This window comes from Typopeltis vanoorti, chromosome 19 (assembly GCF_054136105.1).
Source record: "Typopeltis vanoorti isolate ZY-2024b chromosome 19, IOZ_Tvanoo_1.0, whole genome shotgun sequence".
NCBI classification, from domain to species: domain Eukaryota; kingdom Metazoa; phylum Arthropoda; class Arachnida; order Uropygi; family Thelyphonidae; genus Typopeltis; species Typopeltis vanoorti.
Genome location: NC_143567.1, coordinates 15,269,453 through 15,288,249, shown reverse-complemented (window position 1 = coordinate 15,288,249; position 18,797 = coordinate 15,269,453). Strand labels below are relative to the sequence as shown.

Below are 18,797 nucleotides of genomic sequence, written 5' to 3'. Positions count from 1 at the left end.
GGGCGAAGAAAGATTAGCAAAACAAGTGTTCTCTACCAGGTTGGCAGCAAAACGACCCAGAGGAAGACCAAGATATAGGTGGATTGATGCGGTACAAAGTGCCTTAGACGATAGAAATATGAGATCTGATAATGTTTTAGTCTTAACAAGTAACAGACTGATTTGGAGGAAAATTGTAGATAGGAGGTTAGTAATGATGTAAATTTTTCATGTAGTACTATCATATCCTGTACACCCCTTGAGGGTACATGGCAGGAATTTGATGATGATGATGATATTACGTGATATTATCATGATAATATTAACTTTGTTTAAACATATTTCCATGAAATTAGTTTATCTGTCAGTCAGGATAACAAATTAATAAATTTGATGAACTGATTAGGTAAGAAGTGCCTAGAAGAAAGCACTAACTATAAAATTTGACTGACCAGTATAGTTAGATCTTTTGTTCTTTCTTCTAAAACACTTCTTACTTAATCAATCCATATATATCTTGTGTTTCTTTGGGTCTTTTTCATGCTATCTTAGCAAAAACACTTGCTTTGCTAACCTTTCGTCTCCCATTCTGTTTAAGTGACAACACCATCTTATAATAGCTCTGCTCACACATTCCTCAATGCTAATGATGTTAACTTCCTTCCTAAGATCCTCATTTTTATTATGCTTCTACTGTTGATATCTGTTTGTTTTTCTTAGATCTGTGGTCTCCACCCTTTAAGTGTTTTATTTCTAACCAGCTTTCAGATCCTTAAGTTGATGACAGTAGTGTTGTATATAGCAAATTGAGTGTCATGACTAATTTCTCTCTTATTCCATATATCTTATTCATTTGATTCTTTATCATGCCATTTTTATTACTTGTACTTATTTCCATATTTAATTTTCCATCTTCACTAAAATTATGCCTAAATAGCTGAAATGTTATATTTGTTCTATATTCTCTCCATTCAGGATGCAGTTGATGTTTACAGTTTAAAATCTATTTTCATAGTCTGTTCTTTTTATTATTGATTTTCATACCAAATTTATCATCATCATCATCAAATTCCTGCCATGTACCCTCAAGGGGTGTACAGGATATGATAGTACTACATGAAAAAAATTACATCATTACTAACTTCCCATCTACAATTTTCCTACAAATCAGTCTGTTACTTGTCAAGACTCCAACATTATCGCCTAAGGCACTTTGTACCGTATCAATCCACCTATATCTTGATCTTCCTCTGGGTCACATTGCTGCTAACCTGGCAGAGAACACTTGTTTTGCTAATATTATTTTGCCCATTCTGTTTAAGTGACCATTCCACCTGAGATTAACTCTGCTAACGCATTCCTGGATGCTGACAATGTCAAGTTCTTTCCTAATATCCTCATTTTTAATATGATATTGCCATTGATGCCATCTGTTCATGCCTCTAATCTTTCTCAGGACTCTCATATCTGCGGTCTCTAGTCTTTGGTCAAGTTCTTTACTTCTGACCCAGCTCTCAGATCCATAAGTTAAAACTGGTTTGAAAACTATCTTGTATACATCTAATTTAGCATTCTGACTAATTTCTCTCTTATTCCATATGAATTTATTCAATTGATTTCCCACCATACCAGCTTCGCTGATTCTGTTGTCTATTTCTATATTTAATTTACCATCTTCACTAAAAATCGTGTCTAAAGTAGCTGAAATGTTTTACTTGTTCCACAGGTTCTCCATTCACAACACAGTTGACATTTTCAATGATTCTGCCTATTTTCATTGTCTTTGTCTTTTTATTGCTGACCTTCATACCATATCTATTACAACAGTTATTCAATTTAATCAGAGAATCTTGCAGAGTTGTAGCGGATTTATTTAGAAGTATAACCATCATCTGCATAAAGCAAAGGGCTGACATTAACATCTCCAATTCTGATGTCATGTTTAATACCACTTCCTTCATAATGTGATCGATATAGATAATGAATAACAGAGGGGATAATGCACATCCTTGTCTCACACCAGATTTTACATTAAACCATCTTCCTGTACTTCTTTCAATTCTAACTGCTGACTTACAACTCAAATAAAGACTAAGTATTGCTTGATATAATGCCCCATTGACACCATATAACTGTAGTGTATTGAATAGCTTCTCTCTTGGCACCTTGTCATATGCCTTTTCCAAATCGACAAAACTTAAATACAGATCTTTGTTATATTCCCATGCTTTCTCGACTATCTGTCGTAAAGGGAAGATCTGATCCTGACAGCCTCTATTTGGCCTGAATCCAGCTTGTTCTTCACCAAGCTTTTCTTTCACGATTCTTCTCAACCGTTTCTCAAGTATACTTGCATAGATCTTGCCAGGAACACTCAATAGGGAAATACCTCTGTAATTTTCACATTCAGTTTTATTTCCCTTTTTATATATGGGTACTATGAGAGCTCTACTCCAATCATCGGGAATTCGTCTCTCTGTCCAGGCTCTCTGAACTATGCAGTGCAGCCACTGCAAGACTCTTATACCACCATACTTCACCATTTCTGGTCGAATATCATCTACTCCTGCTGCCTTTCCACATTTCAAGCCTTTGATGGCTTTTTCTACTTCAAGTATGGATATGTATTCCTGACTGCATGCCTGGTCAGTGTTTTTTATCACTGTGCTGTCATCACTGCTTGTTTCATTTAGCAGTTTTTCAAAGTAATTACTCCATACTTCAAGGGTATCTTTTTCTCCCGTTTTCATGTCACCTTTATCATCTCTAACTTCTTTTACAGCACTCTTTCCTCCATTCCTAAGCTTCTTCAACAACCTCCAGAATATTTTGCCACCTTCTTGATATTTATTTTCTATATTCTTGCCAAACTTCTCCCATGACTTTTGTTTAGCTAGTTTTACACAGTGTTTAGCTTTCTTACATTTGTCTCTGTATTCTCTAAGAGCACAAGCTGACTTATTTGCCAGGAACTTTTGATATGCTTTCTTCTTTAACTTCCTGTGTCCACCATGAAGTTCTAATTTTTCTATCTGTAAAGTGAAAATCTGATCTAGGCAACTTCTATTTGGCCTGAACCCAGCTTGTTCTCTAAGTTTCCATTCCATGAATTTTTCATCTCTAGTATTGATATGTGTTCCTGATTGCATTTCTATTGAATGTTTGCTATCTCTGTTCTATCATTTATTGTTTCATTTTAGCAGTCTTTCGAAGTAATTACTCCAGATATTTAGAATATTATGTTTCTTTTTCCTCCATTTCTAAGCTTTTTTTTTGTCAGTTGCCTCTAGAACATTTGCCACCTTCCTGATATTTATCTTCTGTATTCTTAAGTATTTTCATGACTTTTTTTTAAGGTTCTTTTACACATTGCTTTGCTTTCTGACTTTTTTTTTTTTTTTTTTTTTTTGCGACTGCTTCATTAATTTGCATTCTACCATGGAATTCCGATTTTTCAGTCCTTGCAGACTTCTCCATATGCTTCCCTGTTGAATCAGTGAATATTTTCTTTAGAGTTTGCCATAACCTCTAAAGGGCTGATTTTGGTTTTCAAATTTTAGCAGTCTTTCAAAGTAATTACTCTAGACATCTAGAATATTAACTTTCTTTTTCCTCCATTTCTAAGCTTTTTTGTCAGTAGCCTGTAGAACATTTTGCTACGTTCTTGATATTTATATTCTATCTTAAGTCTTTCCATGAATTTTTTTTTATTGTAATTTAACCTTCTGACAATTTTTTCTTGAATAATATTTGTATATTTGAGTCTGCAATTCTTTGATTTTTTAAAATTCTGTTTAAAACTTTCTTACACTTTTTTTAAATTTTTTATTTTTACCAGTGTCATATTTAAGTTTATCCTGCTCAAAACTAACTAGTGACAACTTCCTATTTCAATCTCCTGTATACTTTAGTGTCCTGAACCAGCTTGAAAATATTGTTATCTGCAATAACATAGTCAATGAGAATCCATGTGTTAAGGCTTAAGTCCTAGGGGAAACTCATGTTAGAGGCTTAATATAGAAATAACATTGAGAAAGGATAAAAATATTATTTAATTCTTCCAATCTTTCATCTCAGTCACTGAGACCTCATCAAGTGCAATATAAGACTTGTATAATACACACACACACACACACACACACACACACACACACACACACACACACACACACACACACACACACACACACACAAAACTAAGTGAAACATGTGGACAGTAGACTAATCCTGACAAGGTGGGATGCTCTCTGTGGGCACCTGTTGGCAGCCTGGGATATAAACTGGGATCTAGTAGTATTAATGTTTCCCATATTTTGGAAAGTTTAATGCAACTTATTTATTTAAATTAGGCTGATTTCTGAGAGTGGATGTAGATTCCAAATATGGATTCTATGAGCCATATCTAAAGCATGGTCCTCAAGGTCCAATTGACCATAGTCACGACTACAGATGTTCTGTGTGTGTGTGTTCTTTTATACAGATGTTGGTTTATCTTCCTGTCTATCCTTAGCAGGTTGACTTGCAAAAACAGGGCACTTTATATACTCCAGTCACAAAGAGAGAGGAGGGAGCTAATCTAATCTTTAGTAGAATGTATAAGGGTAGTAAGCTTTTGGTAGGGCTTGAAAGCTGTGCAGATTTTTTTTTTTTTTTTTTTTTTTTAAGACTGCTATTTTTTTTAAGCATCTCAGACATAGGGGATGATTCTCTTCTCTTTTTGAAGAGAAAGTCGAGGATTGGCAAAAGGATTGTTTTGATGGTGTGGGGGGACTGTAGCCATTAGATAACAAAGTGGTGTATATGATTAAGTTCTGCTGTAAGGAGGACTCATTGGAACTAAGGTTATAGCACTAATGGTTTAGTTGGTTGGTGTTTAATACCATATTGTTGGGGGGGGTGAATCTTGTGAATCTGCCTGTGTGGATAGGCTTCCTGTATACTGACAAGAGCAGGTTACCATTGGGTAGGTGTGTTACCAAGGTGTATAGAAAGGCTAAACTATTATTAGTTTCTTTTTTCCATGATAAACTGGATTCTAGGATGATGACTATTTAGGTGAGAGAGAAAAGAGTAATGTCTAAGCCATGAGGCCAGATGGAGAACACATCACACACATATCTTAATCAGATAGAAGGTTTGCAAAGAACTGAGTCAACAGCTTGTTTTTCAAAATATTCCATAAAATAATTGGTGTGTGTGTGTGCAGGGGGGAGACCCATATGAGTATACCCTCTATAATTCCGTTATTATAATAGTTGTAATATACCCTCTATCTGCTTGTAAATTTTGTGCTTCCAAGAGAAATATCTAGAATGGATAGCAAAGGAAAACAGATCAGTAATATCACTATGGAAAACTTGCTTTATAAGTGATAAGGCGTCATTTAAGGGAATATTGCTGAACAGTGAGGTGATATCCAAGCTAACCTAAGTATCTGTATTATTTAATGTTAAATTCTCAATAGAAATTTTAAAGTGAATAGTTTTTTTTATATAGGAAGTGGTATGAATAGGAAAGGGGGGGGGTAAGAGAGCTTGTTGACTGGTTCGCTTATTTATAGCATGGGAAATCTGTACCATTTACTATAGGTCTTAAGGTGGAATTGGGTTTGTGTATTAGGGGTAGGGGAGGTGAGAACTTGAAGGGCTTGAGTTTTGTAGTGATTTCAGGAGACCAGGAAGAAACTTTTTTAGTAGACTTTTCAATTTTTTGATCTGAGATTTGGTGGAATCATAATCTAAAGGAGGTGGAGCAGTCTCTCTGAGAATGATGTCCATTCTAAATCCATACCTCTATTTCAACCTCTTTATACAGCAGTTAACATGGCATCAAAAAGGCTTAATGATACTACTGTCAGTGCCCTTATCTTGGCTGTAATTTTGCCATTGTTCCAAAGCAAGTACTATCACCTAATGTTCAACATTGAATGAGGTAATTGGGCTTCAGAAATGGCTAACAACATCAGGCTTGACATCACCAGCATTCTTTCTTGATCTTTGCCTCCTTAAAGAAATCTATCATCTTGCAAACTCAGTGCCCTCAAGAAACTATGCAAAGACGGCAGTATAGTTATCATCAGAGCTGATAAGGGGAGTACTACTGTTATTCTTAATACCAGTGAATACAGTAAAAAAAAAAAAACTGGACATTATTCTCAGAGACTGCTCCACCTTTAGATTATGATCCCACCAAATCTCAAATTAAAAAATTTAAGTCTGCACAAAAAAAAACCTCAAGCCCTTCAGTTCGCCTTCACCCCCGATATATGGATTATAAAAAGTACACAAACCCAATTTCCTCCCCCCCCCCCAAGTCACAGTAGATGCAACAGATTTCCTATGCTAGAAATTAGAAAAACAATTAACATGCTCTTTTCCCTCTCCCCTCACTGGTCGTACCACTTCCTAAATAAAAAAGGTATCGTTAAATTATAGATATTTTAGTTAGATTTGATATTACCTCACTGTTCACCAATATTCTCTTAAATGACAACTTATCACTTAAAAATCAACTTTTTCCTGCTGATATTACTAATGTGTTGTAAAACTCATTCTGAGCTTTTCTCTTGAAAGCACAAAATTTATAAACAGAGACACAAGTACCTCTGTGGGTTGACCCCCTCATCCCCTTGCCAATTTTTATTTTATTTTTATAGAATATTTTGAAAAACAAGCTTTTGACTCGGCCCCTCTCAAAACTTTCTATCTGATTAAAATATGTGGATGATGTGTTCTCCATTTGGCCTCATGGCTCAGAGACATTACTATTTCCTCTCTCTCACTTCAAATCTTCTCCCTTAGAATCCAGTTTACCATGGAAAAAGAAACCAATAATATCAGCCTTTCTAGACACCTTGGTAACTTGTCCTTTTCAATATACAGGAAACCCACCCACACAGGCAGATGCATTCACAAACTCTCATCATCTCAGCAATATGGTATCATTAAAACATTAACCAGTAGACCCTGTAACCTTTGTTCTGATGAGTCCTCTCTTGCAGTTGAACTTAATCATATACATCACACCACCTTGCTATCTAATGACTACAATCCCTACAGTATAAAAATAATAACAATCAATCCTTCTTTTCAGAAAGATTTTGGTAATATGCTATAATCATCCCCTATGTACAAGGAGCACTTCAGAAAAAATAGTCTTAAAAAATATATAATCTTTGCATGGCTTTCAAGCTCCATCGAAAGCTTGCTACCCTTCTGTTCTACTAAAGATCTGCTCTGTGCCTGGAGTGTATAAAGTGTTCCTGCAAATTGGCCTGCTATGGGCAGACAGGAAGATCAGCCAACAACATCTGCATGGAAAAATATAAAAAATACATCTGTAGTCATGACTGTGGTCATTCGTCCTTGTGGATCATGCTTTAAATACAGTTCATAGGATCAATTGGCAAAAGACCATTTTTGGAATCGGCAGCTGCTGTTCAGAAATCAGCCATAATTTAAATAAATATGGTTGTATTATACTTTCCGAAATATAGGAAAGAGTAATATTTCAAGATCCCAGTTTACACCTTGGGCTGAAGAAGGCATCTCACCAATCTAATCTTTTGTCCATGTGTTTCACTTAGTTTTTTGTTGCCTTTATGTTTGTGTTACAAGTCTCATATTGTACTTCCTGACAATGTTTCACTGACTGAGGCAAAATATTGGAAGAGTTAAAAAATATTTTTAATTCTCTCAGAGTACCACTCCGTTAAGCCTCTAACAACAATACCCAATGAGATTTCTTTGTATTTACTCTAAATATAAATTTGTGCACATCTTTGTTGGAACATAGCATTAGAGATGACTTGTTTATGTCCTCAACAGCAATCCAGCAGGTGCTCATCATTATTATTAGTTTTGCCCTTTTCTCCAAATTTTCTCAAAATATTTCTGTTTGTGTGGTATTCACTGTCTACTTTGCTATGTAAATCTCTAACAAGGGCATGTTTTTCTTCATCAGCTGCCTTGTCTAATGACATGAGAAATTCTTCCACTTCTTTCTTAGTAGAACATTCTGTCGGACCACAGGTAGAAATGTTTCATCGTCCAATTCCCCATTTTAATTTTTGCCCACATAACTACTTGATACTGCCTGACATTTCAGAAGAGTATTCTCATGTTTAATGTGGAATACTATAGGTATTGGTATTCCTTTTTCTTATCATTGCTGCCTGAATATAACATTGTGTATTTTTATTTAGGAGCCTTACCTGTCTTTTTTTCCATTGATGGTGCTTTAATGTTTGTGGATTTTGTTCTAGTAGTTGTCTTTTCAATATTTCTATGGTTTCTTAATGAAAACAACAGGGCCTCATCCAGCATATTATTAATTATCATTCTAGCATATTATTATTATTTTGGTTTAAGAAAATATTTAAAAGAAATGCAATCAGAAATACTTAGGAATATTTAAGGGAAAAGTCATCACTACATAATTCAGTAAGTAAAATTCTAGATGATAGGGATAGATCTCTCATAGCACGTATGAAAATTAGGAATAGGAATTTCCTTTATGCATGTTTACAGTGTAAAATTTATGCTGGCCAATTGAGAAGAGGTTAAGAAAAATTTTGGAAGAGAACTCGGAGAAGAACTGAGCTAAATATTACAAAGACAGATTTTTACTTTATAACAAACAGTGTAGAGATCATGGAATGTGTATTTAAATTTTGTAGATCTGGAAAAAAAAAAAAGTGATATTATAGGTTACTTACCAAACATGCCATTGAAAATGCAGCTGATATTTTCTGCATTCTTGCTTATGTAGACGTTTTGAGAAGTTCAAAATTCTTATATAGTCAAGAATGCAGAAAACATCAGCTGCATTTTCAATGGCACAGTTTTTAGTGAAGATGTAAAATTAAATACAGAAATAGATAATATAATATGCAAAGCTGGTATGATGAGGAGTAAGATGAATAAATTTGAGCAAGAGAGATTATCAGGACCATTTCAACTAGTAAACGAAATATCTTACAAGCAAATTTTAACCCATGAAACTGATACTTTGCTTAGATATAAAACAGTTGATTAAATAACAGGCACTGCAAATATTGAGAGTTCTGGAAACAGGGAAGTGAATGGTGGCATTGGCTGAATCACATTAAGAATGCAAATATTAGAAAGAGACTTGACATTATTAGCATCGAAGAATGTTTGATGGCATGATAAAGTTGGTTACTTGTGCATGAGAAGGCTCAAATTTTATTATTATTTATATGGACATTCCATGGAGAAAAAAAAAAAAGAATCATTGTGGGCGACTCATTCTATCCATCAACACACGATACCTATCATACATCTTTTCACTGTTGGGGCACTCACAACCACCTCTGGCAGTCCATTCCACTCATTTTCCACTCTCCAGGTACAGAACCTAGTCTACACACCCTTACTAACAACATGACAGCTTCCAAGTGTCCCCCCCTTGTTTTTCCCCCTACTCTCCATCTATTGAAATATTTCTTTTGTGTCAGTCTTATAGTATCCCTTCAGTAACTTATAGGTTTCTATCATATCCCCCTCTCCTCCACCTGATAGCTAAACTCTGCAACCCACACACCGTCAATCTATCCTCATAGGGAACATTCCACAAACCTGTCACCAGCTTGATCACTCGTCTCTGAATCCTCTCTACCACCCACCGATCCCCCCCCAAGAAACGCAGATGACCAAATCTATGCACAGTAGTCAACATGTGGCCGAATCATGGCCTTATAAAGAGAGATAATAACCTCCCCATTTTTACTTGTCAATGTGTTCGGCAGCATACAAGTAATCCTCTGAGTTATTTTGCTAGCTCTTGCAATATATCCTCTTTATTTCAAATCTCTGTCCACCATCACCCCCAGATCCCTAACCTCATCAATCTCCTGTAAACTAATACCACCAACATACGAAGTGTGTAATCTTTTCACCCACAAGTTACCTTACATTTTACAACAATTGTCCTTTGCCCATTTTCAGTTTATTTAACTTATCCTGTAAGATATATCTACATCACCTTTATCAACTATTGCCCTTGTAAACTGGCGGGAGGGGGTCTATTTATTTATTATTTATATATCTTACCTTAGTCTAAATCTTATCTTACTATATTTTTTACTTTCCTGATATTTATATGTCCCCTTCTTTATATCTCTATTTATCTCTTCAGTATCTCTTTAAGCTATACTGCCTTCCGCACTTGCCTTCTTATTCTTTGAACACCAGAAAATTTATTTGAAAAAAGCTGCACCACTGATGTCCGTTTTCTAGTAACAAAAAGTGTTAAGTGCATCCAGTAGTTTTCCCATTACATTCAAATTATCCCTGATTAATATCTGCAGTCATGGTCTACTATCTATCCTTTACTATCCTTTCTCCTGGGTTCCCGCTAATAGGCTCTAATAATTTTTTCGGAACAGTGCATCAAAGAATTAAATATCAGGCATCATCATCATCAAATTCCTGCCATGTACCCTCAAGGGGTGTACAGGATATGACAGTACTACATGAAAAAATTACATCATTACTAACTTCCTATCTACAATTTTCCTCCAAATCAGTCTGTTACTTGTCAAGACTCCAACATTATCAGATCTTATATTTCTATCGTCTAAGGCACTTCGTACCGTATCAATCCACCTATATCTTGGTCTTCCTCTGGGTCGTTTTCCTGCCAACCTGGCAGAGAACACTTGTTTTGCTAATCTTTCCTCTCCCATTCTATTTAAATGACCATACCACCTGATATTAGCTCTGCTAACGCATTCCTGGATGCTGACAATGTCAAGTTCTTTCCTAATATCCTCATTTTTAATATGATATTGCCATTGATGCCATCTGTTCACACCTCGAATCTTTCTCAGGACTCTCATATCTGCGATCTCTAATCTTTGGTCGAGTGTTTTACTTCTGACCCAGCTCTCAGATCCATAAGTTAAAACTGGTTTGAACACTGTCTTGTATACAGCTAATTTAGTCTTCCGACTAATTTCTCTCTTACTCCATATGAATTTATTCAATTGACTTCCCACCATACCAGCTTTGCTGATTCTGTTGTCTATTTCTATATTTAATTTACCATCTTCAGTAAAAATCGTGCCTAAGTAGCTGAAATGTTTTACTTGTTCCACACGTTCTCGATTCACAACACAGTTGACATTATCAATAATTCTGCCTATTTTCATTGTCTTTGTCTTTTTATTGCTGACCTTCATACCATATCTATTACAACAGCTATTCAATTTAGTCAGAGAATCTTGCAGACTTGTAGCGGATTTATTTAGAAGTATAACATCATCTGCATAAAGCAAAGAGCTGACATTAACATCTCCAATTTTGATATCAGGTTTAATACCACTTTCCTTCATAATGTGATCCATATAGATAATGAATAACAGAGGGGATAATGTACATCCTTGTCTCACACCAGATTTAACATTAAACCATCTTCCTGTACTTCCTTCAATTCTAACTGCTGATTTACAACTCAAATAAAGACTGAGTATTGCTTGATATAATGCCCCATTGACACCATATAACTGCAGCGTATTGAATAGCTTCTCTCTTGGCACCTTGTCATATGCCTTTTCCAAATCGACAAAACTTAAATACAGATCTTTGTTATATTCCCAGGCTTTCTCGACTATTTGTCGTAAAGTGAAGATCTGATCCTGACAGCCTCTATTTGGCCTGAATCCAGCTTGTTCTTCACCAGGCTTTTCTTCCACAATTCTTCTCAACCGTTTCTCAAGTATACTTCCATAGATCTTGCCAGGAACACTCATTAGGGAAATACCTCTGTAATTCTCACATTCAGTTTTATTTCTCTTTTTATATATGGGTACTATGAGAGCTCTACTCCAATCATCGGGAATTCGTCCCTCTGTCCAGGCTTTCTGAACTATGCAGTGCAGCCACTGTAAGACTTTTATACCACCATACTTCAGCATTTCTGGTCGAATATCATCTACTCCTGATGCCTTTCCACATTTCAAGCCTTTGATGGCTTTTTCTGCTTCAAGTATGGATATGTATTCCTGAATGCATGCCTGGTCAGTGTTTTTTACCACTGTGCTGTCATCACTGCTTGTTTCATTTAGCAGTTTTTCAAAGTAATTACTCCATACTTCAAGGATATCTTTTTCTCCTGTTTTCATGTCACCTTTATCATCTCTAACTCCTTTTACAGCATTCTTTCTTCCATTCCTAAGCTTCTTCAACAACCTCCAGAATATTTTGCCACCTTCTTGATATTTATTTTCTATATTCTTGCCAAAATCCTCCCATGACTTTTGTTTAGCTAGTTTTACACACTGTTTAGCTTTCTTACATTTGTCTCTGTATTCTGTAAGAGTAAAAGCTGACTTATTTACCAGGAACTTTTGATATGCTTTCTTCTTTTCCTTCACTGCCTCTTTAACTTACTGTGTCCACCAGGGAGTTCTGAGTTTTTTATCCTTGCACACAACCTCACCACATGCCTCTCTGGCAGAATCAATCAATGTTTTCTTCAGAGTTTGCCACTGAATCTCCAAGGCTTGATTCCTGTTCTCAAACTCTTTCATTTTCTTTTCAATAATCTTTCTGTATTTTAGTCTACATTTCACATCTGAGAGCTGCTCAACTTTTATTAGCTTTAAAACTTTCTTTCATGTTATTCTTTTCAATATGAAATTCTATTTTATGCTGCTCAAGACTAAATAGTGATCACTTCCAATTTCAAATCCTCTGTACACTCTGGTGTCCTGCACCAGGGAGAAAACATCACTATCAACAATAACATAGTCAATGAGACTTTACTTATTCCTAGCCTCTTCTCTCCATATGAATTTGTGCACATTTTTATGTTGGAACATGGTGTTAGTAATAACCAGTCCATGTCCTGAGCAGAAATCCAACAGATATTTGCCATTATTATTAGCTTTGCTCTTTTCACCAAATTTTCCCAAAATATATTTGTATGTCTCACAATCATTTTCTACTCGCCTATTTAGATCCCCATCAAGGACCAACTTTTCCTTTTTCATTGTGTCAGTTGTTTTTCTAAAGCCTCAAAAAATTCTTCCACTTCTACCTTAGTAGAACCTTCTGTGGGACCATAGGCACAAGTAAGTCTCATTGTCCAGTTCCCCATTCTCATATTTGCCCACATTACTCTACTTGAGACTGACTGCCATTCAAGAAGATTAGCCTCGTATTTTGTGTTGAATACTATGGCTACTCCTTCTTTTCCTTGATTTTCATTGCCTGAATATAACATTTTGTATTTATTGCTCAGAAAGATCTCACCAGTTTTGGTCTTTTTTGTTTCAGTCACCCCTATTATGTCGATCTGGTACTTATCTAATTCCTCAGCTAGCTCCATTTCTTTGCCCTTCAGGCTTCTTACGTTGATAGTACCGATCTTTAACTCTGGTGATGTTGAGTTGGGGTTGGTTTTCAGATTTGTTCCAGTAGCTGACTTTTCGCTGTTCGCCCTGGTTCCCTGGCAAAAACAACGGGGGCCTTGTTTGACTGGGCGACGCCCCAGCCGGCATGAAATTTTGTCATGTTGTACCATCATTTTTTATTTTGGTTTAACCAATAAGAATACAATTTGGTCGGCTAAATCCCAAATTGCCAGCTCATCCTCGTTTGTTCAGTATCAAAGTAGATACCCAACAGGGTGCACCACGAGAAGGTGAGGATTGGACATTAGGTCAGAAGCCCTGGTCGGTTCTCCGCATTCCTTTAAAGGCTATGTGGAGGTCTCCTCTCAGTTATACTGCTTTGACCCTTAAGCACCCTTCTGTTAACATTTAAACAACACATTTATTTACCATAAAACAATTTACACTATTATGCAATAAGAAAAATTTTGCTTAGTTCAGCTCTATATAAAACAATTAGCTTAAAATGCCCCTTCAATTCATGAAAATTATGTTACATAAATAACCACTCTCTTCCAAATACAAGTTACTACCCTAAGCAATGGCACCTATTAATAAACTGTTACTTCTTAACTGTTATGCACATAAAAAAAATATCATTACACACAAAATCTCTTTCCTTCCGATACTAAGATAATTCTATAGGCAAAATGCACCATTGACAAACAGTTACTCTCTGACTGTTACACATATAAATTTCTATTAATTATTAAACATCTAGTTTTCAACCATTAACTCTGCTCAGTTTCATCAGCCTCAACTTAACAGTCCACTATAAAAGTTCTCCTATAATTCAAAAAAATTGACCAACCAGTTCAACTCACTTTATGGCTGCTACCCACTGTGTACTTGGCTTCGAACTGGAGTCCTGATCCTTTTCTCCCGAATCAGATTTTTTTTCTCCCCTTTTTATGCCGGCGATAGATTTACTGACGCTTCTGGGACGCTGTCCTTGCTGCACTTCGAGCGAAGATTATCGGCTTGTGGAAAGCTTGCATGCGCTTTGGACTAACGGAGCAATTTTTTCCCACTCGAAAATTTCTCCCCTCGGACAACAGCTCTGGCAATGATTCGTCATCAAATATCTGCTTTGCCTGGTGGATCGGCTCCCGTCATCTTTCTTTTAGATCACTGGCATGATTTCTCCTGAAGTCGCATCCTCGATGGCTTACATCTGAAGGACGACCGCTGGCGACTTCTCGATAATGACCTCTCGACAACTGATGAGGAACTCCTAGAACCGATACTCGATCTTCCGGCCAACACCTTTTATTTGTCTTCTTTTGCACGCCTTCGTGCAAAAGAAGGCGAAGATATGAGACCCCTAACATTTCGGTGCAGTCCCTTGTTCTTCCACTGACGCTGACCCTTTCTTTGTTCTTCTCGTGTACTTCGTTAATCCTATTTGTTTCGGGCAGCAGACTGAAGTTTGTTGGTCCGTTTAACACTGACCTTGAGTATTTACAGGTGGACTTCATAAACAAGTTTTATGTCCTTATAAGGAACTAATGGTGGCAAGGTATTCTGGTATGGTTTTCTGGTGGCAAGGTATTGCCTTAGTTCTACACATTCTAGAATTTTCGTTTTAGGACAGCAAGTATGGACAATTCCCATAGGGATTATTTACATTAACAATTTTAACTATACATAGACAATCTTACTGGGCTTGACTTCTGTAAACAATTGATGTAAGGCTTTCTGGCATTATTAAGCTACATCAAATTTTTACACCCTCTAGTTTTGCATCATCAGCAAACAACTAAATGCCCCCCCCCCCCCCCTTCAAATCTTCTGCTACATCATTAGTGTACAAATTAAAAAGTAGTGGTCCTAGTACTCCACTAGTCACCCTCATTCACCTTGAATCCACTCCACCATATACTACCCTCTGATGTCTATTAGCCACCTGCCCGTATCCATTTCCATTTTCTCCAACTTATGTAAAAGTTTTCTATGTGGTATTCTGTCAGATGCCTTTGTAAAGTCCAGCACTATCATGGTGTAGACATTTCTTTTATCCAATTCTGCTGTCACTGTATAAAATGTGAATAAATCTTTTACAAAGCCATGCTGTCTGATTTTTACTTTTAACCAATTTTCCAATACTTGAACCACCGCTCCATAGATATTAATTTGGCTGTAATTTGCTATTTCTGTCTTAGAGCCACCTTTATGCAATGGAACTCTTACTCTCTTTCTCCTCCCTTGGAACCTTCCCAGAGCTGAGACTTAGATTAAAACAACTTTGTCAGAAGCACTGCCATTTCACTTGCACATTCTTGTAGCGCACAAGCAGGCATACCGTCTAGGTCCACTGCTGTATTCACATTGATATTTTTCAATATACTGAGTACCTCCAGTTCATTTACTTCGATGCTCACATCAGTCTCTGTCAGCTCAGTGACTTCAAAAGTCACCACCTGGATGATATACCCTTGCAAAGTTGATCACTTTGTAACCGAACTATTTCTTCTGTTTATAGTCATGACCTACTCAGTTTATCCTCCTGACCTATACAGTTTGATACTGCCTTGCTCAAACAATCCTCAACTTCCAACGCACCAATGACTTTCATTCCAGGTAGTTTCTTATGCTGTGATTCTGCTCCAAGTTGCTTCCAAAGTTTGTCATAATCTCAAGCTTTGTAGTTCCACATAAACCCTTTCTTGATTGAAATTTCCACATGTTGAGCAACCTCCTAGGACGACTGCATGGTCACTTTTCCCGATTAGAGGTAGAGTTGCTACTGCAGTTATCTGATGCTATTACCAGATCTAACACACTCAAACCCCTGGTACCTTCCATCACTTGCTGTTTCAGGTGATTATCCCTCAGCCTGTTGTATAAATTCCATTTCCATTTTGCCATGTGCCCTTTCCTCCTTCCAGTCTGTATCATCGTAATTGAAGTCTCCCATGATAATTGCTTGGCCTCTACTCATTGTACTAATCTGTTGATGCATGCCGTCCACGTTGTCTTCTGATCCCCTGGTCTATAGCAGCAACCAACAATATATTTTGTCCTGTTAGCTTTTGTCTCATGCCAGGCAACCTCAAATGAACCATTTCCATCAGATTTACAATCTTTCTTAACTTCTATTTTTGTTGGTTGAAGTTATTCAGCTATACTCCTCTTGCCCTATTTCTTCTATTTTCTCTGAAAATATGATATCCATACATTCTATCCCTGTAACTATATTCTCTGACAACCAGGTCTGATGCCAATAATTTTCAGCCAAGTTGAGCTGACCAATGCTAAAAATTAATCTCCTTTATTTCTGGTACTTTGGACATTCATTCAACGTGCATTTCATTGTAAGGGTGACTGTGGGCCCAAGGGGCCCACAGTCACCCTTACATGTCATTACTTGCCTATTCAGATTTGCAACCTGGAAACTGCACCCAGCTCTTTATAATAATTTCTGCGTTCATATTCATTTATCCCTGGGGTGGCTAGACACATGCTTGATTGCTCTCCTCCATATCTCTAGTTGACCTGGTTTTGCACTTCCAACTTCTCACTGAACAACACTTTCTCCAAGCACTTAACTCCAAAACCATTTAAGTGCAGTCCATCAGGCATATAGAGGTCCTTGCATCCATCAAATTCACTCCACTCATCTATAAACTGCACACCATTCCTCTGCACAGTCTTCTCATTGGCAATCATGGCCCTTTTTCTCAATTCTATTGTATCATACCAAGGCAGCAGACTCACAATCTTTACTTTCTTACTCTTCATTTTTGCTTCTTCTAACAACTGTTTCATATCTTCTCTCATTGCATATTTTTCACCTTTCTAATCATTTGTGCCTACCAAAACAATTAATTCATTTGATTCTTCTGCAAATTTAAAGCTTCACTTTCTCATTTAATATATACCTCTTATCATCAAATCCATACAATATTATCTCTCTTCTTCTAGTTTCTCACATTTTTATGCTTTCTTTCATTCTCCATCCTTCTGTACTACACAGCAATCATTTCTCTAGTCGCTCTAGCTCACGTTTTGTCCTGTGAAAGAGTCTGCATAAGTGTTCAGTGCTGGCATTTCATCATCCACATAATTACTTTCAATCACTTCCTTTAAACTCTCATTCATATTTCGTGCACTATCATTCACTTCTTTCACTATGTTCTCCACAACACTTTGACAATCCTGCCTTATATCCATAAGGCAGGATTGTCAAAGACCAGACTCGCATTTCTTATATTTGCTTATGAAACATTTTCAACAAATATTTTCTCCATTCTCGCTCTCGTACCACAAACCATTCATTCTAAGTAATGAATATGTTAAACATACTCTACATCATACTAAATCCCGCATGTTGATATCAGTCAACATCGATGTCTTGGTTGCCATTTTTCTCGCATGCATCGGTGCGATTATGAAAAACGTTTTTGTAAGAATATCACATAATAGTTGAGCAAACAACACCACTTAACAACACAGTCAAAAATAAACAAAGTATACAATCAAACAATGACAAAATACTGGCAAGTGTTTGTTGTTATTTGTTGATTGAAAGCTAGTAATACTGTAAACTGAATTATATATTACTATCATAATATTCTATACACTCCCTTTATGAGTATATGGAAGCTGTGAAGTGAGCAGCAGTAAGAGTGTTTGTAAAATGATGCTGCATTTACTATGCTGGTATTATAGATTTTCAGCTGCTGTAGTGCTGTTTAATCTGAGGTGATTATTATTACTAAGTTTAATCTGAGGTGATTATTAAAATGCTTTCCATGTTTTCAGTGACCCATGGTTCAATTCTAGTACGAAAATATTAAATGGAAAATTCCAAAATAATTCATAAGTTTTAAATTGTGTACTGTTATGAGTAGCGTGATGAAATCTTGTGCCATCCCGTCCAGGATGTGAATGTGAAAGTATATTCACACTGTATATGCTTGCCAATTATACTACGATAACATGATTGACTCATGGTATCGCAGTGCTTGTGTTTAAGTAAACCTTATTTTACTTAATAATGGCCCCAAAATGCAAGAGTAGTGTTGCTGGCAATTCAGATATGGCCAAAGAGATGCTGTAAAGTGTGAAATTTCTCTAATTCATAAGGAAAGAAAAAAATCATATGCTGAGGTTGCTAAGATTCCATTCACATAACTTTTATTACAATATATTTTATAATTCTATTTTATTAGTTATTGTCGTTAATGTCTTACTGTGCCTAATTTATAAATTAAACTTTATCATAGGTATGTATAGGAAAAAACATAGTGTGTGCATGGGGGGGGGGTTATTATCTGCGTTTTCAGGTATCTGCTGAGGGGTCTTCGAATGTCCCCCCCACGGATAAAAGGGACTACTGTATTATTACAGTGAACTGTATGATAGTGAAATCTTGTTCATTTAATGTGCATAAAATACT

At 36.4% G+C, this 18,797-nt stretch overlaps 1 protein-coding gene across 1 annotated transcript in view; it reads left to right on the top strand.

Annotated features, from left to right (window-relative positions):
• bug (thioredoxin domain-containing protein bug) overlaps positions 1–18,797 on the top strand; it is a 72,913-nt gene that overhangs the window by 45,705 nt on the left and 8,411 nt on the right. The gene's annotated exons all lie outside the window — the stretch shown is intronic.